Source organism: Tachyglossus aculeatus, chromosome 20 (genome assembly GCF_015852505.1).
Source record: "Tachyglossus aculeatus isolate mTacAcu1 chromosome 20, mTacAcu1.pri, whole genome shotgun sequence".
In the NCBI taxonomy this organism is placed as follows: Eukaryota; Metazoa; Chordata; class Mammalia; order Monotremata; family Tachyglossidae; genus Tachyglossus; species Tachyglossus aculeatus.
In genome coordinates, this window is record NC_052085.1 from 10173032 (window position 1) to 10198589 (window position 25558).

Consider the following 25558-nt stretch of genomic DNA (forward strand, 5'->3'; position numbering starts at 1 on the left):
CGAGGCACAGAGCAGTCAAGTGACTTGCCCAAGATCACACAGCAGACAAGTGGCGGAGTCAGGATTAGAACCCAGGCCCTTCCAACCCCCAGGCCCATGCTCTATCTAGTAGGCCACGCTGCAGTTCTGTGCTCTTTGCACTATTCTGTAAGCTCCTGGAGGGCGGGGATTGTGTCTAACAGCTGAATTGTATTGTACTCTCCCAAGCGCTTTGTACAGCGCTTTCCCCACAGTGAGCATTTAAGAATTACCATTGATTGAGTACCTGATTTCCGCAGCGTGTCCTTTCACACGTCCACACCAGAGACACTGCCACTGTTAGGGAACAAGCATGAGCATTTAAGAATTACCATTGATTGAGTACCTGATTTCCGCAGCGCGTCCTTTCACACGTCCACACCAGAGACACTGCCACTGTTAGGGAACAAGCATGAGCATTTAAAAATTACCATTGACTGAGTACCTAATTTCCACAGCACGTCCTTTCACACCTCCACACCAGAGACACTGCTACTGTTAGGGAACAAGCATGAGCATTTAAGAATTACCATTGACTGAGTACCTGATTTCCGCAGCACGTCCTTTCACACCTCCACACCAGAGACACTGCCACTGTTAGGGAACGAGCATGAAGAGGACACTATATAAAATGAGATTCCGGGCCAGAGTTGGTGATCGCTGTCATTCAGCTCTTCAGTGTGCTTTGATGCCTGGTGAATGTTCACCCTTCTCCCTTCTCCCAGCAGCTTAGGTGCCTGCCGCCTAAAGCCCCCTAACCCTGCCACAAAAATCTTTAAAGGCTTGGAAGCACACTCTTTAGTTAACGAATTATCAAACGACACAGACACTCAGCTCCAAGACTCTTTTAAATGTGGTGGGATCAATACAGCTTGTTGAGTCTCCATGAGAGCTCAATTATATTAGAGCTTAATCACTGTTTGTTTCTTAAAGTCATTCCCTTCTGCCATGGCCCAGAGCTGTACACTATGTAAATTTAAGAGAAACCGTGTATCACAGTGGAGCCCTGGTTATTAGCATCCACTTAATGAGAACGAATCCTGGTCACTGCAGTCATTTGTAAGACCGGGCGGTGTTGTCCTCCACCTCTTCAATTCCCTACCTGGTGGTATGCACTGAAATGAACGTTAAGAGTCTTTGCCTTTCCAATTTCTAGGACTTCAAAGCTAGCTGCGGGCGGGACTGCTTTACCCTTTGAGAAATGGGACCCTTGCAATCACTCCCACGGCCACGGCTTCTGCTTTTAAATCCTGAGCCTGAAGGACACCTTGGACTCCTCATGACATACGAGTCTCTTCAGCCGCACACGCGGATAGTGCCTCTCTGCCTTTGAATCCAAAGGCCGTAGACGTCGGAGAGTCTCCCTGAAGTAGCTTCTTGAAATCAGGCCAAAATCAGGACAAACACTCCATAAGGAGACAGTAAGGAATGTGAAGTCTCTATCTACACAGGTCTGCCTGTCTCCCCGTTAGATTGTAAACTCTTGGAGAGAACCTGTTCTTTACTTTTATCGTTCATTTTCCATCGCCTAATTCCGTGTCCTGCAAACTGAGATGCTCCGTAAGTACTACTGAGTTTAGTTTAAACCTGATAGAACAAGGAGACATGGAGAGCTGATAGCATGGAGACTTTTAGCTTCTTCTTGAATCAAAATGATGTCTACTGTTGAGAACACCAATTTGGAATGCAGCTCTTTCTAAGTTAAAGACTGAGGGGGTCTAAACTGGATGCGGCCCCCAAATATGCCATTTAACCCGCTGCTGTCATTTTAGCTTTTCTGAAGCATGTGGGATAAGAACTATTGCTATTGATGCCTATCTACTTGTTTTGTTTTGTAATTTGTCTCCCCCCTTCTAGACTGTGAGCCTGTTGTTGGGTAGGGATTGTCTCTGTTGCCAAATTGTACTTTTCAAGCGCTTAGTACAGTGCTCTGCAGTACTAAGCACTCAATACTTAGTATTGAGTGCAGTAAGCACTCAATAAATATGATTGAATGAATGAATGAACTCTAACCATTTATCATGATGACAGCTTGGATATTTTATTGCAAACAATCTAGATTGTAATTCCACCAGAGAACCTCAAACCATTTCCCCCTCTTTCTCTTCCAGAGAGCCCTAGGATGAGGCCCTGCTCTGAAGCTAATCCTTTTCGGCGAATGCCATGTCACTTTATGCTCTTCTTGGACGATGACGTGATGGCTCAGTGAGGTAAGGATCAATGACTGGTACAGAAACCACAACCTGCTGGTTATAATCTCCCCACGAAGGTCACGCCATAGTCAAGTAGTGAATGGTCATCTCTGACTCAGTGCTCATTAAGAGCCGAGACATCAGTTGCACCAACTGCTAGAGTTATAATTCACCTTAGGTCCTGGCCTAGAGCCAGGAAAGCACTTACTATTTGCCAGGCGCTGTACTAAGTACTGGAGTCCATATGAGCTAATTAGTTTGGACACAGTCCATATCCCACATGGGACTAACAGTCTTAAAACCCAGTTTACCGATGAAGACACTGAGGCACAGAGAAGTGAAGTGTCTTGCCCAACGTCACACAGCAGACAAGTGGCAGAGCTGGGATTAGGACCCAGGTCCTTCTGACGCCTAGGCCACTACGCTGCCACACTGCTTCTCTAGATTTTATGTCCTTGTATCACCACAGCAGTCTCAGGGTCAGTGAATTAAAACTGTTGTTTCAATTCATGGATTTTTCAGAGGCCATATATATTGCTTGTGCAGCAGGTCCTTGGATCCCTGGTAATTCTAGCCAATCCTCCTGCACCTGGAGAGACCTCCACAGGGGCTAGGTTCCTGTGAATGGCTGGTCAAAATCCCCTCTCGTTGTCTGTCTTTTCTCTGGGTAAAGTAATAGGTCATACACTTGCCTTTGCTGGAAAGGTGTCAGTATAGTATGGATGTGAGTCAGACCAGTATAGTGGGGCTGTGAGTTGTGGTGGTATGGTGGGACTTGAAATGGGCAGGGAATGTTGCTGTTGTTATATTGTATTCTCCCAGGTGCTTAGTACAGTGCTCTGCAAACATTACATGCCCAGTAAATATGAATGAGTAGTGGCAGGGGCTTGGGGGTAGCAGTGTGACTTTGAGTATCCTTTGCCACTGTTGGAGGCTGAAAACTGGCCTGAATGGACCATTGGTCTGATCCAAGACTGGCATTTCTTTCGTTCTTATGTTGCCAGCAGTGGCTCCTTCTTCTTAAAAATTGTTTCAACAAACTCTGAATGGACCACAGGGCAGAGTTCTCTTACTTAATATTTCCCTCCTCCCCACTCCCCCAGCTGAAATTCTTGGGGGAAAGGGAGGAAAGATGGAGGGAGGCGAAGGAGAGTCAGGAGAGGGGAAAGGGAGAGGAAGGATTTAAATTCCATGATACTTCTGGGCCTTATTTACACCCATCATAGCATTCAAGTATATACTTGCCCTCAATTGGTTTCATTTGACCACTGTAGTTATCAGTGTTTTTACGCTTGTCTCCCCCCATTAGAGTGCAAGCTGCTCGTAGACAGGGAGCGTGTCGCCTTATGACATCCCCAGTGCCCCAACCCAAGTGGTTGCTCACTAATTGCTGCTACTCATTCATTCAATCATATTTATTAAGCGCTTATTGTGTGCAGAGCACTGTACTAAGCGCTTGGGAAGTACAAGTTGGCAATATGTAGAGACGGTCATCATCATCATCAATCGTATTTATTGAGCGCTTACTGTGTACAGAGCACTGTACTAAGCGCTTGGGAAGTACAAATTGGCAACATATAGAGACAGTCCCTACCCAACAGTGGGCTCACAGTCGAGAAGAAAAGATAGGTTTTGATGGAGCACCCAAGAGGCATCTGGGAGAGATAATTATAATAATAATAATAATAATAATAATAATAATAATAATAACGGTATTTGTTAAGCACTTTCTATGTACTGGGGGGGTTACAAGGTAATCAGGTTGTCCCATGTGGGACTCACAGTCTTAATTCCCATTTTACAGATGAGGTAACTGAGGCACAGAGAAGTGAAGTGACTTGCCCAAAGTCCCTCAGCTGACAAGTGGGGGAGGTGGGATTAGAACCCACAACCTCTGCCTCCCAAGCCCGTGTTCTTGCCACTAGGCTATGCTGCTTCTCCTCCTCCTATTAGTACGACTCCTAAAGCTTGTCTAGCCGCTATCTAGACTTCTGCTGCACTTGGTTCGAGCCCTCAAGCCAGAAGTCCAGACATTTTGGGAGTCACTTTGATCCTCAAGCCTCCCCAGCTGGCCCTGATGCTGATTCCGCCGTGCAGGCCCTATGGGGAAGTCGTTTGGCTATGGAAAAGAGTCAGAAACATGACTGCCCTGATGGTAGGGTCATTTGGGGATACTATACCGTGTACCCAATTACCTGTGCTCTTCTCCCTCTGCACACGGGAGGAGGGACAGTTGGCCGGGTGGTACAGGATCAAAGGGACACTGATGACTCAGGCGTGTGACTGCTTCCACCTTCCTCTTGCCATCTGAACGGCAGCAGCTCTCTGGGGCTCGGGATGGTTCGGATTCATTCCGGTTGGGACGACGGGGAGGAGAGATTAGAGAGGGAACTTCCACCCTCCCACCCACCCTGGGCAGGACCCCATGCTAGATTAATCGCCACAAGTAGGGCATGCCCGGGGAAGCCCCTGCCCAGGAGGAGACGGAGTCACCAACAGCACGAGCCCGGTTTTACCCAAAACGTAGTGGAAAGCTCTGCCACGCAGAGCAAAGGTGCCAGGGTTGGTCGTAGGGCCTTTGCATAGTCAGACTTTTCACACTGAAACATTATTTCCCCCTCCCCATAGCTCTGACAGGATAAATGATCAAATACTGTTTGCCAAAAGATTTGCAAACTTGTTCACTTGTAGCCACAGGGTTTTTAAATGATGACAGCAGCGAGAGGGTGGGTTGCCCAGGAAACCGGTTATAGGTTCTGACTTTCCTCATACTTGTTTTTCTCGAGAGGAGTGAAAGTGCTTCCTCTCAGAGCTATTTATTAATCACCCGATGATTAATATTTGCCTCTCCGCTTCTCTGCGTGTACCCTTGTTCCATCCCTTGATGCATCGTAATGATTATTTTAGAACCTGGTTTTTAAGGGGTAGTATTAGTATTTTAAGATTTCCCGCTTGGTGCAGCGCGCCGTGCTAAGTGCTTGGAAGGTACAGGATAAAGAAGTTATATGTTCCCTGTCCACAAGGCATTTACACTCAAACTGGGGAGACAAACATAAAACCGGCATGAGTGGAAGTCTTTTTCTCGAAAGTTGAGCAAAATATGTGTTCTCCTGCCAGGTTGCCTCATCCAGAGACAAATGAGTTGTAATAATACTAGTAATCATAATTGTGGTATTTGTTAAGCGCTAACTATGTGCCAAGCTCCGTACTGAGCGCTGGGGTACACTCAAGATAATCAGGTCCCACATTGGACTCAGAGTCTAAATAGGAGAGCTAACAGGTATTAAATCCCCATTTGACAGATGAGTGAACTGAGGCAAAGAGAAGTGACTTGCTCAAAGTCACAAAGCAGGTAAGCGGCAGAGCCAGGATTAGAATCTAGATCCGTGCTCTTTCCGTTAAGCCACGTTGTGTGTTCAGAGTTCGCCTTCCTCAGGAGCCCCCCGGGACACGTGGAAGACTGTGAGCCCACTGTTGGGTAGGGACTGTCTCTGTATGTTGCCAATTTGTACTTCCCAAGCGCTTAGTACAGTGCTCTGCACATAGTAAGTGCTCAATAAATACGATTGATGATGATGATGACAACCACTCTTAGCTGGGCATGCAACAGTTAGTGTGGGAGGAGAGGCTCAAGTGAGGCCTTAGGAAATGAAAGCTTGAATTTTGACCCATGGGATCCCTGACCATCCAAGGCGAAAGGCCACCCCCTTCTTTCTCTCCCTGGACAGAAGGGCTGGGCTCCCATAAAGGGCTTTGAAAGGCTCTGTGTGCCTCCACTAGATGAAACGTGATCGTGGTTCTTTGAGTCTTCTGAGTTCCCGAAGAAGGAGCAAAACTTCACTCCCCTGCTCCACAGACCCAGGATGGCCAGGCAACTCATAGGACTGTCCCACACCCACTAGAAGAGGGGGCAGCCAATTCATCAGAGTAAAGATCTAGACCTAGAACAATGACAGTGTGGCCCTGTGGCCTTTCCTTGCCCGTCCCTCTGCCTTGCAAAATTTGCGTCTTCTGGATCCTTCTTGAAGGCAGTTTCCCTAGATTAGCTTTGGACTCCATGGTTCCAAAAGGGGCAGGAAATCATCATCATCATCATCATCATCATCAATCGTATTTATTGAGCGCTTACTATGTGCAGAGCACTGTACTAAGCACTTGGGAAGTACAAATTGGCAACATATAGAGACAGTCCCTACGCAACAGTGGGCTCACAGTCTAAAAGGGGGAGACAGAGAACAAAACCAAACATACTAACAAAATAAAATAAATAGACTAGATATGTACAAGTAAAATAAATAAATAAATAGAATAATAAATATGTACAAACATATATACATATATTCAGGTGCTGTGGGGAAGGGAAGGAGGTAAGATGGGGGGGATGGAGAGGGGACGAGGGGGAGAGGAAGGAAGGGGCTCAGTCTGGGAAGGCCTCCTGGAGTGGGAGAGCTCTCAGTAGGGCCTTGAAGGGAGGAAGAGAGCTAGCTTGGCGGATGGGCAGAGGGAGGGCATTCCAGGCCCGGGGGATGACGTGGGCCGGGGGAGAAAGAAATCCTGGAGGAAGAAAGCAGCACCAGTGATGAAGGGAGGATTGAATTAATGATTCTGAGGCAGTAGAGCTACTCACTGTCTGTACTTTAAAAATTGGCCTCTAGAAGCCAAACGATAGGACTGGACATTTAGGAGATAATGAAAAGCTCATAAATACAGACGTTTGCTAAAGAGCAGAGCAGAGGTGGTTTGGGAATGAGCTAGATTGAATCAGGAGGGCTGCCTGCGGTGCAGCACAAGGTCCTTAGGAAATCCTTTTAATGTATGTCTTGATTAAATATAAACTCGGGGGAAACATATTTCTTTATAAAGAACTCGAGGATGTAAACCCAGAAAAAAATCAATTTTCATTGCCTATGGGGCTAATTCTGGGAAGAATACTTTTCTGAGAATGAAGAAGAGGCATGGTCTAGTGGGTAGAGCATGGTCTAGTGGGAGACAGAAAGACCTGGGTTCTAATCCTGGCTCTGCCATGTTTTGTTTTGTTGTCCGTCTCCCCATTCTAGACTGTGAGCCTGTTGTTAGGTAGGGACCGTCTCTATATGTTGCCGACTTGTACTTCCCAAGCGCTTAGTAAAGCGCTCTGCACACAGTAAGCGCTCAATAAATATGGTTGAATGAATGCTGTATGACCTTGGGCAAATCATTTCATTTCACTGGGCCTGAGCGCCCTCATCTGTAAAATGGGGATTAAAACTGTGATTTGCTTGTATCCACCCCAGGGCTTAGTACAGAGCCTGGCACATAATAAGCACTTAACAAATACCACAGTAATTATCCAAAAAAGTTTTAATGGAATATTCTTGTGAAGTTATTTGTTGTGCACTAATGGTTGATACAGAGTAATCAGATCAGTCGTAGCCCCTGTCCCACCTGGGGCTCACAGTTTAAGGGGCAAGAGGTAAGAGACTGCAGATATCCTATCTCCATTTTACAGAGAGGAAACTGAAGCCCAGAGAGGTTTAGCAATTTGCCTAAATCACACAGCAGGCAAACGGCGGTGTGAATCTCCTGACTCCCAAACCCATTCTTTCCCATAGGCCTCGTTGCTCTAAGAGGAGTGGGAAAGTTGTGCCCTCCTTCCCAGCTGGGAGTTGGCTTGTCACAGAGCATCCCCGGCCCCTAGGTCCTTTCGGCCCGACTGCTGGTTGTCAAGAGGATATGGTTAGGATGCCGAGGACTCTGGCCTGGAAGCTTGGCGGTGGGCAGTGGGTGGGGCCCAGCGTATAAACTCTGCCCTGAGTCCTTCCTCCTAGAGACTCTGAAACGCGGAAACCTTTAGATCTCAGGCAGCCTTGTTCCTGCCACTCCTCCAACTCTTTGTGGGCAGAGCAGGCAAAGACCACCACCCTTTGAGATCCCAAACCTCCAAGGCCTTGAGCTGGCCTGGGCACTACCACCCCGCTGGAAGCGGGGTTTGCATGGTAGCTCCCCAGCCCGCTCCTCACACCTAGGATTGCGATGGGACAATGGTAGCTTGTTGGGGGTTCGCAGCCCAGAATGGGCAGGACGCAGTGGGGCCCAAAGAGGGGGAGATTGGAGCAGGCAGAATGGTGACCGCACTGGAAAATGGGGATGAAGACTGTGAGCCCTAATAGCTTGTATCTACCCCGGTGCTTAGTGGTGCTTAACAAATACCATTTAAAAAAAGAAACAGAACAAAACAATAAAACGCTTAGTACAGTGCTCTGCACACAGTAAGCGCTCAATAAATAAATAAATACGATTGATTGATTGATTAAAACCCCAAACTCTGTTATACCGTACTCCACCGAGTGCTTTTGTATAGGACCCTGCACTTGTAAGCACTCAATAAATATGATTGATGAAGGGACTTGCTTTATAATTCATTCAGCAGTGGAGTTGAAATGAAGGCCATGCATGTCTCGAGACCCCAAACTAAATCAATCAGTGGTATTTATTGAGCACTTACTGTGAACAACATTGTATGTAGGTTTTTTTCCCCCCCTTTAAGATTACAAATTGCTAATCAAACCTCAGCTGTGTGTGTGCGCTAAACAATCTGGAGAAATGATCTGGGATGGCCTTGATTAGATGGAGTTCCAGGAGCAAGTGCTGTAAACTCAATTTAAGTTTCAGGAGAAATTCGGCGGCGTGGTATCATCACATAATGAGATGACACCACAATAAAATTATTCTTGAAGTTTGTCAGCAGTTTTATTTTCAATTCCCATTTGCTATCAGTAGGAATTTCTTCTCCATTTGAACCAATCAACTTTTGTGGCAGGAGTCACGGAAGCTGTGTTTCTGTGAGCAATTTTTAGGTCAGATCCTGCAATTCTTGTCTTGCAGAATTCCCACTGAAGTCAGGGAATTCTGCATCCAAGGTGTTTCTTCCTTTTTTCTGCCCAGTAACTCTGGGGCTAGACTGTGGGGAGGAGGAGGACACAGTCTTAGGACTGGAGGCTTTGAAAATGTTTTCAGATTTATTCTGATTCTACCGTTTAGGTCAGTTGAAAACATTAAAAGCTGTCTCCAGCCTGGATAATCTGAAACTCCAGGAAATTGAAATCAGCATCAGTGAGAATGGGGGAAAAGAGTTTGGGGAAAAAGGAATGGAGGAGTTAGTGAGGGGACAGGGAATAGAGAAGGAAGATTTTGGCAGGCAGTAAAGGAGGAGGAAAGGGGAAGCCAAGGCGAGTCAAGTATTTGATCTTTGACTCATTGACTAACGGTGCCCTATATTTGATGGTTGTCTGGTTGCTTTTTTATGGTATTTGTTAAGCGCTTACTACGTATCAAACAGTGTTCGAAGTGCTGGGGAAGATATAGATTAATTAGGGTGGACACCATCCGTATCCCGAATGGGTCTCACAGGCTTAGTAGGAGGGAGAACAGGAGAATCGAGGCACAGAGAAGCCCAAGATTTCATGGCAAGGACTTGGCAGAACTGGGATTTAGAACCCAAGTGCCCTGACCGCCAGGCCTGTGCTTTTTCCAGTAGGCCATGCACAGAAAGTCTGTCCTTTGCTTGTGTTAGTCTTTGCAGAGGGAGTTCTGAGAAATCAGGGCTGTGAAGATGTCCTAGTGGAGCTCCTTGCTTGAACTTGACTTCGAACTGCCTAGCCAGGTGGTTTGGATGCCCCATGTCATATATTGTTGGAAGTAATTGGGCAACAATGAACCAGAACGTGGCCCCTCAGATTCCATTGCTGGATGATGATTCAATCCCTGAGATGCCTCTGATTAGCCCTTTAGGTGCATCTGTGATGGCAAGGGGCAGCAGTTAGGCCAGGTCAGTATTTGGCATAGTGGGGCATTTGGAGTGCTGAAGGTGGCATAGAACATTTCTTTGGGCAGAGGGATAGGGTCATCAGTTGCCTCTAGACAACTGTCCGATTAGTAAGTAGATGTCCGATTGATATTAAAGATTCCTTATCAAGCGGGATGTGGGGAGAGAAGTGTCCCTCGGAGACCTGGGCTCAGTGGAGTTCAATAAATGCACTAGTGCTATGAATGATGGCATAGAAAGGGAACCCTGTGGGTGGGGGTGACTGGATCTCCGACACAGGGGGAGGGAGGATGAAAATTCACGGTGTCCTTAGATTGAAGAAGTTGAGAGAAATCAACAGCCTGAGGATTAGTAGAGATAAGTGCAGGGTAGATCACTTTCAGAAGGATTTGTTTCCATGCAACATAAAATTAGTTTGATTACCCAGAGATTAGTCGTGGAGAAACATGATTAATTAAAGGATTATTTCAAAGCTAAGGTGGTGAGAAATGCAAAATATTCAGACCAGTGAGAAAGTTACATGTTTCAGGCTGCAATTTTGATCTTTGGTTTCACACAAATTGTCGTGAAGCACAGCTGACATCTCTGTTGAGATTCCTAATAGTAATTATCATTTCATTGGAGGGACTGACAATACCGAAAACTCACCTCCCTCAGGAGGCCTTGCCAGACTGAACCCCCCTTTTCCTCTGCTCCGCCTCCCCTCCCATTGTCCCTACTTCCTCCCTGTGCTCTACCCCCCTCCCTGCCACACAGCACTTGTGTATATGTGTACATATTATTCTATTTTTTAAATTAATGATGTGTATATATCTATAATTCTATTTATACTGATGCTATTGATGCCTGTCTACTTGTTTTGTTTTGTTTTGTTGTCTGTCTTCACCCTTCTAGACTGTGAGCCTGTTGTTGGGTAGGAATTGTGTCTGTACGTAGCCAAATTGTACTTTCCAAGGGCTGAGTACAGTGCTCTGCACACAGTAAGTGCTCAATAAATACAATTGAATGAAATGTAATAAAAGCAAATGCCACTTTATAAAGTACTCCACTTCATTTGTGGGCCACGCTTTATTTCTTCTTTGGCAGGGGAAGATTTTAAAGCATTTCCTTGGATTAATTTAGTATGGTATTACTCTTAGAGAAGGCCTCTTGGAGGAGATGTGCCCTCAATAAGGCTCTGAAGGTGGGGGACAGTAATTGTCTGTCAGATTTGAGGAGGAAGGATGTTCCAGGCCAGTGACAGGATGTGGGCGAGGGGTCGGTGGCGAGGTAGATGGGATGGAGGCACAGTGAGAAGGAGGTTAGCAGTATAGGAACTTCAGTCCATAAGGGTCCCAAACTAAACCTGGAGTAATTTTCTTTGATTCTTGGTGTGGAGGGACTTCAAGGTGGAGAAGCAGCGTGGCTCAGTGGAAAGAGCCCGGGCTTTGGAGTCAGAGGTCATGGGTTCAAATCCCGGCTCTGCCAATTGCCAGCTGTGTGACTTTGGGCAAGTCACTTGACTTCTCTGTGCCTCAGTTACCTCATCTGTAAAATGGGGATTAAGACTGTGAGCCCCCTGTGGGACAACCTGATCACCTTGGAACCTCCCCAGCGCCTAGAACAGTGCTTTGCACACAGTAAGAGGTTAATAAATGCTATCATTATTATAATTATTATTATCTTCTCCAACCTCCTGCCTCCAGGCAGGGGAATAACCTATAATCCATTTAAGGCAGGTGGTTTCCAAACAGTTCTGATATTTCCTGTAAAACAGGATTTATCCGAGTTTGCTCTCAGCATCAACAGCTATGGGTTTGTTTGTTTTTTTTAAAAAAAGCATTTATACCTCACTGTAGTCTCAGATTGCTTTTCACTTTGCAACAAGTTTTCTGGAAATCATTAGAGTGGTGCTCTTGTGTTCATCCTTTCAAAAATACCACTGACTTCTCGAACAATAGCACCTGTTTAGAGAACCTAAGAACCACTTGGTATTTTTGTGTGTGTGTGGAAAGGAAACTTCCTGTGAACTTGGTAATGTTGAGCCCTGAGAACATGGCTAAGTGCAAAGAAAGCACCTGATATTACAGGGAGCAAAACACACCTGTGTGGAGGGAAATAGTCTCTATTAAGTACTCGATAGAAATTCAGACATATTTAAGCACCAAGATACAATGAAATGAGAGATCCCAGCATGACTAGATTACACATAAAAAGGAAAAATAGCCTAGGAGGAAATTTGAGAATGGGGGAACATCCAAAGGTCAATAAGCATGTTCAGTCATTCGAGGTTGGCTTGAGGAAAAGTTGAATAGGGTCATTTTGTGTTCCATTGAAGATACGGAGCCAGAATGAGGTCTGGGAGAGATTATAGAGGCAAAGCAGAATTCAGCTAATTTCTGCTACCTTCATTTCCTCTCTCTTTACCAGCTCACAAATCAAAGTACTTTCATCAGGTAAGACATTTAGTGCAAGGTTTTTGTATGGAATGAAAATCAGACTAAATAATGAGTGCGTTCCCAAGGAGATCCTCAGCTCAATACAGAAGTCAGGGAAAGCTTCTTGGAGGAGGTGGCATTTGCAATAATAATAATAATGATGGTGAGGATATTTAATAATGGTATTCGTTAAGCACTTGCTATGTGCCAGGCACTGTACTATGCGCTGGGGTGAGCACAAGTAAATCATGTTGGGCAGAGTCCCCATCCCATGTGGGGCGTGCAGTCTTAATTCCCGTTTTACAGATGAGGTAACTGAGGCACATAGAAGGAAAGTGACTTGCCCAAGGCCACACAGCAAGCACGTGGCAGAATCAGAATTAGAGCCCATGACCTTCTGACTCCCAAGTCTGTGCTAATTTATCCATTGTGTCTTGGTGGTTGGTGAAATTGTGGGAAACCTGCCTGAAGAGCTAGCTATTTCAAATCCTCATAGATTTCTAGATTTGGAAAGGATTTTCAAAAATGCTTGATCCATCTCTTCAGGCAGATATAGACCCAAATCATCAGGTGGGTGAAAGTCTATCCTATTTGAAGCTGATGCTCAGATTCCAGTTCCAATATTTACCCAACCTCAGTGTATCTAATCCAAGCCCTGAAGTCTAAACCTGCTTCTTCTTGCTCTGTCCTTAGTGGAGCAAGAGAATAGTGGGTCACCCTCTCTGGTTTAGAGCTCATTAGATAATTGAGAATTACTACTGAAATCACCTCAGCTTTTTTTTCCCTCCAGTTTCGTTAATTCCAGTTCCTTTTATCTTTCCTTTGAGGTCTTATTTTTCCAAGCCCTGAAGTCTAAGCCTGCTTCTTCTTGCTCTGTCCTTAGTGGAGCAAGAGAATAGTGGGTCACCCTCTCTGGTTAAGAGCTCATTAGATAATTGAGAATTACTACTGAAATCACCTCTCAGCTTTTTTTTCCCTCCAGCTTCGTTAATTCCAGTTCCTTTTATCTTTCCTTTGAGGTCTTATTTTTCCAACCCTGAAATCGTCTTCGTGGCTTTCCTCTGAATCCTCTCCAAGTTCTCCACGCACATTCGAGCTGTCGAGCAGTAGAAGTGAACACAGTACACTAGCCTGAAGGCAGTGCTAAGAGCATCAGGATTGTATTGGGAGCACCAACTCCCATTTCCATCGTGACACCTCCCATTCGTGTGTACCGATATTGCGCTTGTTGTTTCAAACCCAGGGCTACATTAGCGAGTCACACTCAGCTCCATTCTATTAAGACTCCTTGATCTTCCTTTTGCTCATCTTGAATGTAGCCATAGTCCCATCTTCAAACCCCTTCTCAAATCATGTCTCTTTTAGGAGGCTTCCCCTGATTAACCTCTCATCCTCTTACTCTATTTCCCATCCTCCTCTGAGCCCCCCCAGGGACAAGACATGGCATATTCTCTCCCAAAGCTTATTACAGTGTGCTCGGCACACAGAAAGCACTTAATACATTCAATTACTACTGATACCAGAAATTCCACATCACCTAAGCACATGCATTCATTCATTCAGTCATATTTATTGAGCACTTACTGTGTGCAGAGCACTGTACTAAGTGCTTGGGAAGTTGGCAACATATAGAGATGGTCCCTACCCAACAATGGGCTCACAGTCTAGAAGGGGGAGACAGACAACAAAACAAAACATGTAGACAGGTGTCAAGTCGTCAGAACAAATAGAATTAAAGCACATCATTAACAAAATAAGTAGAATAGTAAATATGTACAAGTAAAATAAATAGAGTGGTAAATCTGTGAAACCATATGTACAGGTGCTGTGGGGAGGGGAAGGAGGTAGGGCGGAGGGATGGGGAGGAGGAGAGGAAAAAGGGGGATCAGTCTGAGAGGGCCTCTTGGAGGAGGTGAGCTCTCAGTAGGGCTTTGAGCAAACAGCCACTCTGGCGGAACTCGAACCCACGACCTTTGAATGGCTTCCTCCACACTGGAAGTCCAGTGCGCTATCCATTGCGCCACAGAGCCAGATAGCACATGGCTGTCTACATCCTCCCCTACTTGGTGATGATGATTATCCCGGTAGCATTTATGCACATACCTTTAAACTGCTCTGCTATTTGCCCGCTGCATGACTTTAATGAAGTAATTTCCAAAATGACTTGGAAATTTGTTGGAAGCCTGGTTCTGACTTCCGTCCCCAAGCTCTGTCTACCAGCACCAATTTCTTTGTAAAAAGAGTGGCTTAGTAATTTAGTAGTCAATAGAGTAATAATAGAGGATCTCTCCTTATTCCTTCACTTGTGCAAATAATCCAACTGTTTTGACCTTTCTTTCTGCCTAACCCGTGTACCGAAAATATCCAAGACTGGAGTGACACAGCCATCTTGATTTCGATGCCATGTTCTGTGTTTCATTACATACTGGGGCACCTGGGTCAAGAAAACTCTTAATCCAGTGCAATTTGGTCCTCTATTAGCCTTACACTCCTTTAAAAAAATACATTTTCAGCATTACGAGGGATGCATTTAAGAAGAGAAACAGTACAGGTTGCTTGGCAGAATGTAATAGCCCTATTTTGCTGACGTTTCCTCAATTGAAGGTTCTTCAGTAGTCAGGAGAAAAGTCAAGTTTGGGATATTTTGAGAAAGGAAAAATCGTTTTCAATGGTCATGCTTTGCTTTCATTATTCTCACGGCAATAATACCTCGGCAAAACCAATTCCGCTGAGGTATTCTATTAAAATGACGCGGGTTTAATTTCCTGAGGACTGTGCCCTGCTCCTTGACAACTTTTTTTGTTTTTTTCGAGGAATAACAATAACAGTGAAAATCACAGCAGTTCTTCCTTCGACAATAAGATGGTGGATTCACCATTTAGGGTTCTGAATCTGCTCTGTTCATTCTCAGCTTTCTTTGGCTCAGTTTGAAGTCACAAACTTCTCGGCTGTTCACATCTGAGCAGTTTCAGCTCAGCCTTCTCCTACGTAGCACTCACTTTAGGAGTTTATATCGCATTCATTATCAGTTATTTCAGCGACCTGGTTAGGTTCTGCCTTCCTAACTGCTGGTAGATGTCAGCCGCTTAATTCTGGGTCTTGAAACCATTCCAGATTCCATGCAGTTCCAAACAGAATTCCTGCTGCTCTCCTTCTGGCGGGATCCCGACTCTGCCCCTTGTCAGCTGTGTGACTTCGGGCAAGTCACTTAACTTGCACACAGTAAGCGCTCAATAAATACAATTGATTGATTGATTGATTGCAGAGCACTGTACTAAGCGCTTGGGAAGTACAAATTGGCAACATATAGAGACGGTCCCTACCCAACAACGGACTCACAGTGTAGAAGGGGGAGACAGGGAACAAAACAAAACATAGTAACAAAATAAAATAAATAGAATAAATATGTACAAGTAAAATAAATAAATGAATAGAGTAGTATTTGGGAAGCTTGCTGAAGGACGACAGAGGCAGTTATTTTATTGTCTTGAATAAGGAATAATTAACCTGCTCAGGTTCTGGAGACTGAAGTGGTTTCTACAGAAGCAGCGTGGCGTAGTGGCAAGAGCCCGGGCTTGGGAGTCAGAGGATTTGGGTTCTAATTCCGACTCCACCACTTGTCTGCTGTGTGACCTCGGGCAAGTCACTGTACTTTTCTGGGCCTCAGTTCCCTCATCTGTAAAATGGGGATGAAGACTGTGAGCCCCCCGTGGGACCACCTGATCACCTTGTAACCTCTCGAGCGTAAGAACAGTGCTTTGCACATAGTAAGCGCTTCATAAATGCCATTATTATTAAGTGGGCCCATCAGCACGGCTCAGTGGAAAGAGCCCGGGCTTTGGAGTCTGAGGTCATGGGTTCGAATTCCTCCTCCGCCGGTTGTCAGCTGTGGGACTTTGGGCAAGTCACTTCACTTCTCTGGGCCTCTGTGACCTCATCTGGAAAATGGGGATGAAGACCGGGAGCCCCACGTGGGACAACCTGTTCACCTTGGTTCCCCCCGCCCCCCCCAAGGCTTGGAACAGTGCTTTGTGCATAGTAAGTGCTTAATAAATGCCATTATTATTATTATTATTATTATTACTATCTTATTATTATTATTATTATTATTATCCCATCGGCGGGCCATTACTGGGTTTTCAGGGAGAGAGGAAAGTGGGAAGCCAGAGATAAGAGCAGAACTAGGAGAGGACAGAGTCTGTGAAGCCAAGGTTGGATAGCGTGTTGAGGAGAAGGGGGTGGTCCACAATGTCGAAAGCAGCTGAGAGGTCGAGGAGGACTAGGATAGAGTAGGAGCCATTGGATTTGGCGAGCAGGAGGTCATTGGTGACCAGTGACCATTGGTGACCAATTTGGGCAAGTCATTAACCTCCTCTTACTTCAATCGTCTCATCTGAAAGCGGAGATCATAATATCTACCTCTCTGTTTTTCCCAGGAATATTGTGAGGGTAAAAATCAGTCAGTCATTAGTGGTAATTAAGCCCCTGCCCCATACAAGGCACTGTACTACAACAGAATTAGTAGACATGCTCCCTGCCTTCAAGGAGCTTACTGTGACAGCACTTTAGGGAAGACAAAAGCCTTTATGCATGCTATTATTATTCGTCACCCATGCCATACTCTAACTACAAGCTGTGCATTGGCTCTCTCTTGTGTTTGTTCATTTCAGCCACAGAAGACAATGCCCACTTCTCCACTGGGGCAGCGATTACCTCCAATAACTCATGACCCTGTCAAACCTTTGGCAAGAGTTATCTATGCAGGTAAGACTGGTGGAGATGAATGTGCAAAACGACTGAGGATGCTGGATGCAACGCTTGCTATAAATCATTCTGACAAAAAGAAGGCATGCTTAAGGGAAGCTAGATTAGTGACTGGTCCCACTGGGCTTCAATCATAAGCATCTTCCAACCACTTAAAAAAAAATGGAAAATGAAGAAGGCTGTCGGCCTGATCGATCCCATTCCTGGGTGATGACTTTAAAATTTGAAGGCACTGGTGATTCTGAGATCCCACGGGTTATCGGTTCCAAAATACGAGTCATTAGTGAAATGACAAGGAGATATTTTGACCCGGAACCACACAGGTCAGTGGGCTCACTAGGAAAATTTGATCTGAGTCTTTTAGCTAGTTGATTTTCCCAAGGCAGCACGTGAAAGAGGATACTCCAGTGGGGACTAAATAGAAAAGTATCTCCATCAAAGGGGAGGGTGGGAATTCCGATATTAATGAGTATACAGAGAGGTTGTAATTCCAGGATAATTGTCAAAATGCTTCTGATCAAGAAATTTCCCCTCCCTTCTTCAGTCTATGATTTTTGGCAAAGCCTCTGTGAAATGTGCTATTGAGACTGTCACGCTGAGCATTTCAGCTCCCTTTTGCCTCCTATATTCAGCTTGGGTATAGCTGAGTACAGGTGGGTTGTGGGCCTGTCGGTGTCAGAGACGGAGTTAAAAACCCTCCTTGATACTTTCAATTCGCTACACCATTTGCCTGCTGTGTGAGTCTGTACCCGTCACTTACCTTCTCTGTACCTCAGTTTCCTAATCTGTAAAACTGAGATAAAGTTCTTTTTTCCCCTCCTGTGAATATGTGGGCAGTCCGGGGGTATTAATGCGTAATTAATCAGTCACTCAGCTTTTGACGTAATATTAGTTGACGATCCCGGAGAAGCATCTCTGCCCTTGCTCTCTCTCCCTCCCTTCAGGCTCGTGTCTCCTCCTGCCTTCAAGACATCTCCATCTGGATGTCTGCCCGCCATCTAAAACTCAACATGTTCAGTACTGAACTCCTTATCTTCCCTCCCAAACCCTGCCCTCTCCCTGACTTTCCCATCGCTGTTGACGGCACTACCATCCTTCTCGCCTCACAGGCCCACAACCTTGGTGTCATCCTCGACTCTGCTCTCTTGTTCACCCCTCACATCCAATCCATCACCAAATACTGCCGCTCTCACCTCTGCAACGTCGCCAAGATCCGCCCTTTCCTCTCCATCCAAACCGCTACCCTGCTGGTTCAATCTCTCATCCTATCCCGACTGGATTACTGCATCAGCCTCCTCTCCGATCTCCCATCCTCCTGTCTCTCCCCACTTCAGTCTATACTTCACGCTGCTGCCCAGATCATCTCTGTGCAGAAACGCTCTGGGCATGTTACTCCCCTCCTCAAAAATCTCCAGTGGCTACCAGTCAACATACGCATCAGGCAAAAATTCCTCACTCTCGGCTTCAAGGCTGTCCATCACCTCACCCCCTCCTACCTCACCTCCCTTCTCTCCTTCTCAAGCCCAGCCCGCACCCTCCGCTCCTCTGCCGCTAATCTCCTCACTGTGCCTCGTTCTCGCCTGTCCCGCCGTCAACCCCTGGCCCATGTCCTCCCCCGGGCCTGGAATGCCCTCCCTCCGCATATCCGCCAAACTAGCTCTCTTCCTCCCTTCAAAGCCCTACTGAGAGCTCACCTCCTCCAAGAGGCCTTCCCAGACTGAGCCCCCCATTCCTCTCCCCGTCCCCATCCCCGCCAGCCCTACCTCCTTCCCCCCCCACAGCACCTGTTTATATGTTTGTACTGATTTATGACTCTATTTATTTTACTTGTATATATTTACCATTCTATTTATTTTATTTTGTTAATATGTTTTGTTTTGTTCTCTGTCTCCCCCTTCTAGACTGTGAGCCCGCTGTTGGGTAGGGACTGTCTGTAAATGTTGCCAACTTAGACTTCCCAAGCGCTTAGTACAGTGCTCTGCACACAGTAAGTGCTCAATAAATATGATTGAATGAATGAATGAATGAGGAGCAGTGGGACCTAGTGGATAGAGCATGGGCCTGGGAATCAGAAGGACCTGGCTTGGTTGGTTGGTTGGATTTGTTTATTTATTCATTTATTTATTTTTATTTATCTCTCTCTCTCCCTCTCTCTCTCTCTCCCTCTCTCTCTCTCTCTCTCTCTCTCTCTCTCTCTCTCTCTCTCTCTCTCTGTCTACCTATCTTTAATGCCTGTCTCCCCTTCAAGACTGTGAGCTCATTGTGGACAGGAGTATGCCTGTTTGTTGTTATATTGTATTCTCCCAAGCGCTTAGTACAGTGCTTTGCACACAATAAGCTCTCAATAATATGACTGACTGACTGACTGACTGAATAATCCCAGCTCTGCCACTTTTCTGCTGTGTGACCTTGGGCAAGTCACTTCACTTCTCTGTGCCTCAGTTACCTCATCTGTAAAATGGGGGTTAAGACTGTGAGCCCTCTGTGGGACAGGGACTGTGTCCAATCTGATTATCTCGTATCTACCCCAGGGCTTACAACAGTAGCCTGGCACATAGTAAGCACTCAATACTATTATTATCATTATTAATTTAATAATATTATAATTATTATAATGATATTATTAATATATTATAACAATGATAATAATTCTTCACCTCTCTGTAAGGGAGTCTGTAACTCTGATCTCAATCAATCAATGAGTGATATTTATTGAGTGGCACTTAATACTATTATTACAGTTATTAATAATACATTATTATGATATTATAATAATTATATTGTTAAAATATTATAATAACGATGATAATAATTCTTCACCTCTCTGTAAGGGAGTCTATAACTCTGATCTCAATCAAGCAATGAGTGATACCTATTGAGCGCTTACTTTGTAGGTGCTATCCTTGACCACAAGCAGCATACACCGAAACTGTCCAGATTTTTAAACATTTACTCTAAAATAATTTTGTTTGTCTTTTTTCTCCCATCGGTAGTAAATAGTTTAAAGCCTTCAAGCCAAGGTGCCCAGGTTTGGGACAAACCAGTTGGGATGAGAGTGGGGCTGAAAGGCAGGAAAGACAGAGAGGAGAAGAAAGAGGGCAGAAGGGATTAAGGGGAGTAAGGGTAGGTAGAGAGAACAACAGAAAATATCAAAGAAGGGGTTGGGAGGGAACTCAGTCCCCACAGCCTACCCGCACCCAAATCAAGAATTTCCTGGGAATCACCACCTCACATTTCCAGCCCGGGATTTGGGACTATCTTCCAGCCAGTCAGAGCCCTCAGAGCTGGAGAGCCAGGAGGTGGCTCTTCCATTTGTCTGCAGCCGAGAGGAAAGCTGTTGCTTTTGTTTTATGCTGGGGCTGTCCTTCAATGTCCCTTTGAAAATTCAGAGAAAGTATGTAAGTACCGCCTCTTCTTAAATAAGGAAAAATAGCAGTTGAAATGTTTTCACGAAACACTGAAGTGATAACTCATAAAGTGTGTCAGAGTGTTCTCCCCGTGACACTTGCAGTAGCTGGTAAACCTCAGAATCCTCGAGCAGTTAAAGTTTAGTTATGAAATGTCAAACCCAGTCCTGTGGGGCTCCGAGTTTGGTTTTTTGTGGGTGTACTTGCTTCAGGTTTTGACAAACATGGAAAGGCCCTTTAACAAGACCCAGGTTCCTAAGATTAGCACCTTGCTCTTCTCTCAAGCCAGGAAAGGGAAATGGTGCACTTGGGAAACTTGGGCAAAAGTTTGGGAGCCCAAACACTCTGGGGACAAAGGGTGAACAGGAGAACAGAGAAGGAGGGATGAGAAGCTTGCCTTTTGCCTTTAACATCCATCTGTTTAGCCTTTCCCCAAAAACTGTATTTTGGGCTTGCCAATTAATGATGGTTCCTCCTCCAATCCACTTTGAGCTGAGTAAATGAATTCTTTAAGAAAGGAGTAGGGCTTCCTACCAAATTACTCAGTAATATTTACTGATCTGTAAGCCCATTGTGGGCAAGGAACAATCAGTCATATTTTTTGACCGCTTACTGTGTGCAGAGCGTTGTACTAAGTACTTGGGAGAGTACAGTATAATAGAGTTGGTGGAAGTGTTCCCTGCCCACAACAAGCTAACATGTCTGCCAGTTCTTTGTACTGTACTCTCCCAAGGGTTTAGTACAGTGCTCTGCACATAGTATGTGCTCAGTACATACTGTTGATAATGATTGAGAGCCTTCTGTGTGCAGAGCACTGCCCTCAGCACTTGGGGTAGTACTGTAAATAGAGTTATGATGATGATGGGGGAGTACTGTAAATAGAGTTATGATGGTATTTGTTAAGCGCTTACTATGTGCCAAGCACTGTGTTCTAAACACTGGGGTAGATTCAAGATAATCAGCTTGTCCCACGTGGGGCTCACAGTCTTAACCCCCATTTTCCAGATGAGGTAACTGAGGCACAGAGAAATTAAGTGACTTGCCCAAAGTCACAAAGCTGCTAAGTGGAGGAGCCGGGATTAGAACCCACAACCTCTGACTCCCAAGCCCGGGCTCTTTCCACTAAGCCACGCTGCCTGGAAAATAGATGACTATCAATCAATCAATCGTATTTATTGAGCACTTACTGTGTGCAGAGCACTGTACTAAGCGCTTGGGAAGTACAAGTTGGCAACATATAGAGACAGTCCTTACCCAACAGTGGGCTCACAGTCTTAAAGGGCTCACAGTCTAAAAGGGCTCACAGTCTAAAAGACTGTATTTTTTTTATTTGTTTTTTTTAATGGTATTTGTTAAGCACTTGCTATGTGCAAAGCACTGTTCTAAGCGCTGGGGAGGTTACAAGGTGATTGGGTTGTCCCACGTGGGGCTCACAGTTTTAATCCCCATTTTCCAGATGAGGGAACTGAGGCACAGAGAAGTTAAGTGACTTGCCCAAAGTCACACAGCTGACAGTTGGCAGAGCTGGGATTTTCATCTGTATATTCAATTATTTTCAATTATTCTGCTATTTTACCTTGTTATACTTTCAACCACTTGCATCCTATTTGTAAAGACGGTTTGTCTGTTTTTCTCCTCCTTAAGATTGCTTGTGAGCCCCAGACTGTGTCAGAGAAACTGTTCTGAAGTCGACGTGGTTTTTTGTGCCCTCTCAGTGCAGCAGCACATTAACAGTGATAACTCAATTATTGAAAACCCTCCCGGCAGTGGGTTGCTTTGAATCTTTCCTGGTCCCAGTTTGAAATTGTTTCCTTTATGGCTTAAAAGCTGAGGTCACATTAGCGCCACTAGGCTTCCCTCTATAGAGGGCTCCTTTAAAGCGCTTTCACTTCTGAAGAGTTCTCAAGTCATTATACTGTATCCTCTCAAGTGCAGAGCTAAGTTTGTAAGACATAAATTAGCACCCAGAAAAGGCAGATTGTCTGTATCTATGAAACATTTAAATAGCACTTTTTCCTATCCGTTATCTCCTGAGCACTGAAACAGCAATATCAAAGACCACAAATGGGTCTCAAGATGTTATTTCGTTATAGAAAACTTCAGCTCCAGCTGTAGAGCCAACAGAGGAGATGTAGTAGAGTTGCGTTCCAGAACTTCAGAGAAGAGGAGTGAATCCTGCCCCCCAAATGACATTCAGTACTTACCACGGTGAAATCCAATGGGCCTGAGAACCCGGGCACTAGCAAAGTGTCACGATGTCACTGAATAGGGTAAAAAAGAGCTGCTTTTTCTGTGTACGGGTCCCTCTGGCATGGCAATGATGCAGCGGAAGCAAAACTGCACTGTGAAGCGTCTGAAGGGAGCAGTTCATGGCGGCCCGCCTCAGTGTGCAGCTTTGTTCAGTTGTGATCTTTCTCTGGCAATGCCTGCATTGCCTGAGAGACCTAAGACAATAGATGCCTTCAAGGCTTTATGTCCATCCCCCCGCAAACATTTTTAATGGGTTCTCCTGTTTCTCCGTACCTCTGTCCTATGCTCCTGTTGGCTCAGGAGCAGTGAGTTCCCTGAGAAGTTGCACCAAAGTTTTCACCTAGTCTGCTGTAAAACATGACTTTCCAGGTGGATTCTGCTAGCGCTAATGAACGTGCCAGTTCACTTTTCAGTTTGTCATCTCTATCCCCTTTATGATATGTGCTTTATTTTCCAAAGAAATAGATTTACTCTTCACTCCTAGCCCAGGACAGTCACTAGCATTAGTAGTCATTTGGATGACATAATGAAGGTGATAAAATTACTTTATCACTGCCCGGGCCTGATCAAGTTGTAAATTATAAGGAGTTTTAGCAATACAAAAGGGAGAGGAAAGACCAGTGAAGTTGCCTCTGACTGACCCCAAGACCTCGGCACTGATCGGCTTCTGATGTCCACTTGGTTGGGTTTCCAAGACAACAGTTTTCTTCCAAACTTAGGCAGCATCATCACTGGTATTTGAGTGCCGACTATGTGCAGAGTAGTACTAGTAATACATTTTTTTAGTGTTTACTGTGCACACAGTATAGACCAGAAGCAAAAGTCATGGTCCCTGACCTCTGGGGATTTACAATCAAATGAGGAAGATGGGGGGATAGTCAGGAAGACTATTATTTACAAATGGTGGGTAAGGTGGCTAAAATGAAGTATTTTTTGGATTTTCTATATCAGTGCTTTCTCTTCTCATGGCAGGTGAATGTGGGCAGAAGACATTCTTGGCCATGAGACAAGGCAGAAATGGATGCCAGCAGCAGCTGGGGTCACTTTGTGAAGTTCTGAGAAACCGAAGGCCAGGCCAACTCCATTCCAGGTAGGCAACTCTGTCCGCTTTCACAGTTAGTGGAGCCTCACCCCGAGACACTTACGTACTTATCGACATATCTTCAAACTCTTTTGCTTCCCCGTATTTGTAATTATTCTAGTGCCTGTCTCTCCCAGACACCCTGGCAAGATTGTAAGCTCACTGAGGGCAGGGATCATGTCTACTAACTCCAGTGAACTCTCCCAAGTCTTGGTATAGTGTGCTACCCAGAATTAGCTCTCAGTAAATATAATTGATCAGTTGATTGATGTCATCACCCCAGACCTAAAGTATTTTTAGGGCATTTAGTTGGGCTAACTGTTTCAATAGGCACCGATGATAGACATTTTGTCAGATTTCTAAGGGGATCATTGGGCGAGGAAGCCACTTCGGTACTAGGGAAAAACAATCAAGATTTGGCCTTCCAGTTTGGCACTGTACCCTTTTTCTGGAGGAAACCTCCCAGAAAGTCCTGCTTCTCCTTGATGGCCTCACAACCTGGAAAACAGGGATAATTCTCTGTATGAACTCAGTAAGAGGGGAGAAGCAGGACCCCTTCCCTCAGTAAGAGGGGATCAGTAAGAGGGGAGAAGACTGGGAATTTCTTATTCATGCTTCCACATTTAATTCGTCCGCCAGCAGTGAGCCTCAAACAGCCCAAAGTAAAACTCGTAAGTTTTGAGGCAATACTTGTCGAATGATGTTTGGGAAAGATGATCTGGGCAATCAATCAATCAATCAATCGTATTTATTGAGCGCTTACTACGTGCAGAGCACTGTACTAAGCGCTTGGGAAGTACAAATTGGCAACACATAGAAACAGTCCCTACCCAACAGTGGGCTCACAGTCACAGTGGGCAGTAAAAGGTAGGAAAGGCAGAAGAGAAGTAAGGTTGGAAGCAGGGAGAAGAGCGAGGAGGCTGATGCAGTAGTCTGGATGGGCTATGATGAGAGCTGGAACTAGGGTGGAGGCTCTAGGTGTGGAGAGGAAGAGAACAATGTGCAAAAGAGGGTGAGAAAATTCCAGCAGGATTTAGCAACAGACGGACCATGAGAGGTCAAACACAGAGAGTAATGAAAGACGTCAGGAAACTTGTAAGCCTCCGGGAGAGGGAGAATGAGGCAGTATTGACTGGGATGAGAACATTAGATGTCGGCATGGGTTTAGGAAGGAAGATAATGAAGTTTAGTTTTTCAGATTAAGCTTAAAATACCAGTGGGACATCCATGTGGAGACAACTTTTTCAAATTTCAAATTTTCATTGTGTGCAATGGGAGCCCAGAAATACTGGAGAGCAACTAAAATCCTCTTTTTCTTTTCTAGCATTAGCCTCTTCCTCCTCTTCCCTTCTGTCCCATGAACTTTATAGAAAGAGAACAATTTTCTTTATTTGCTTCCAAGACTACCTTGCCAGGGATGACTGACTGTGATTTTTCTCTCCCTTTTTTTAGACTATATAAATTAATCATCTTGAGTCTCTCTTATGGGCATTGTTCAATCGTGGTGTTCCCTTTATTGCCCTCCTTTATGTCATTAATCTTTCTATGTCCTAGTTAAACTGCGGGGACTACATTTGAAGCATTACATATGACTGCTGAAGTCTGTGTCCAGGGACAACGAAGCG

At 45.1% G+C, this 25558-nt stretch overlaps 1 long non-coding RNA gene across 1 annotated transcript; it reads left to right on the forward strand.

Moving 5' to 3' along the window:
- Window positions 1–2160: 2160 nt before the first annotated feature.
- LOC119941184 lies at window positions 2161–25558 on the forward strand. Its single transcript, XR_005455192.1, has 4 exons — window positions 2161–2228; window positions 17102–17195; window positions 23825–23942; window positions 25488–25558. It is a non-coding gene; the product is annotated as an uncharacterized LOC119941184 (long non-coding RNA).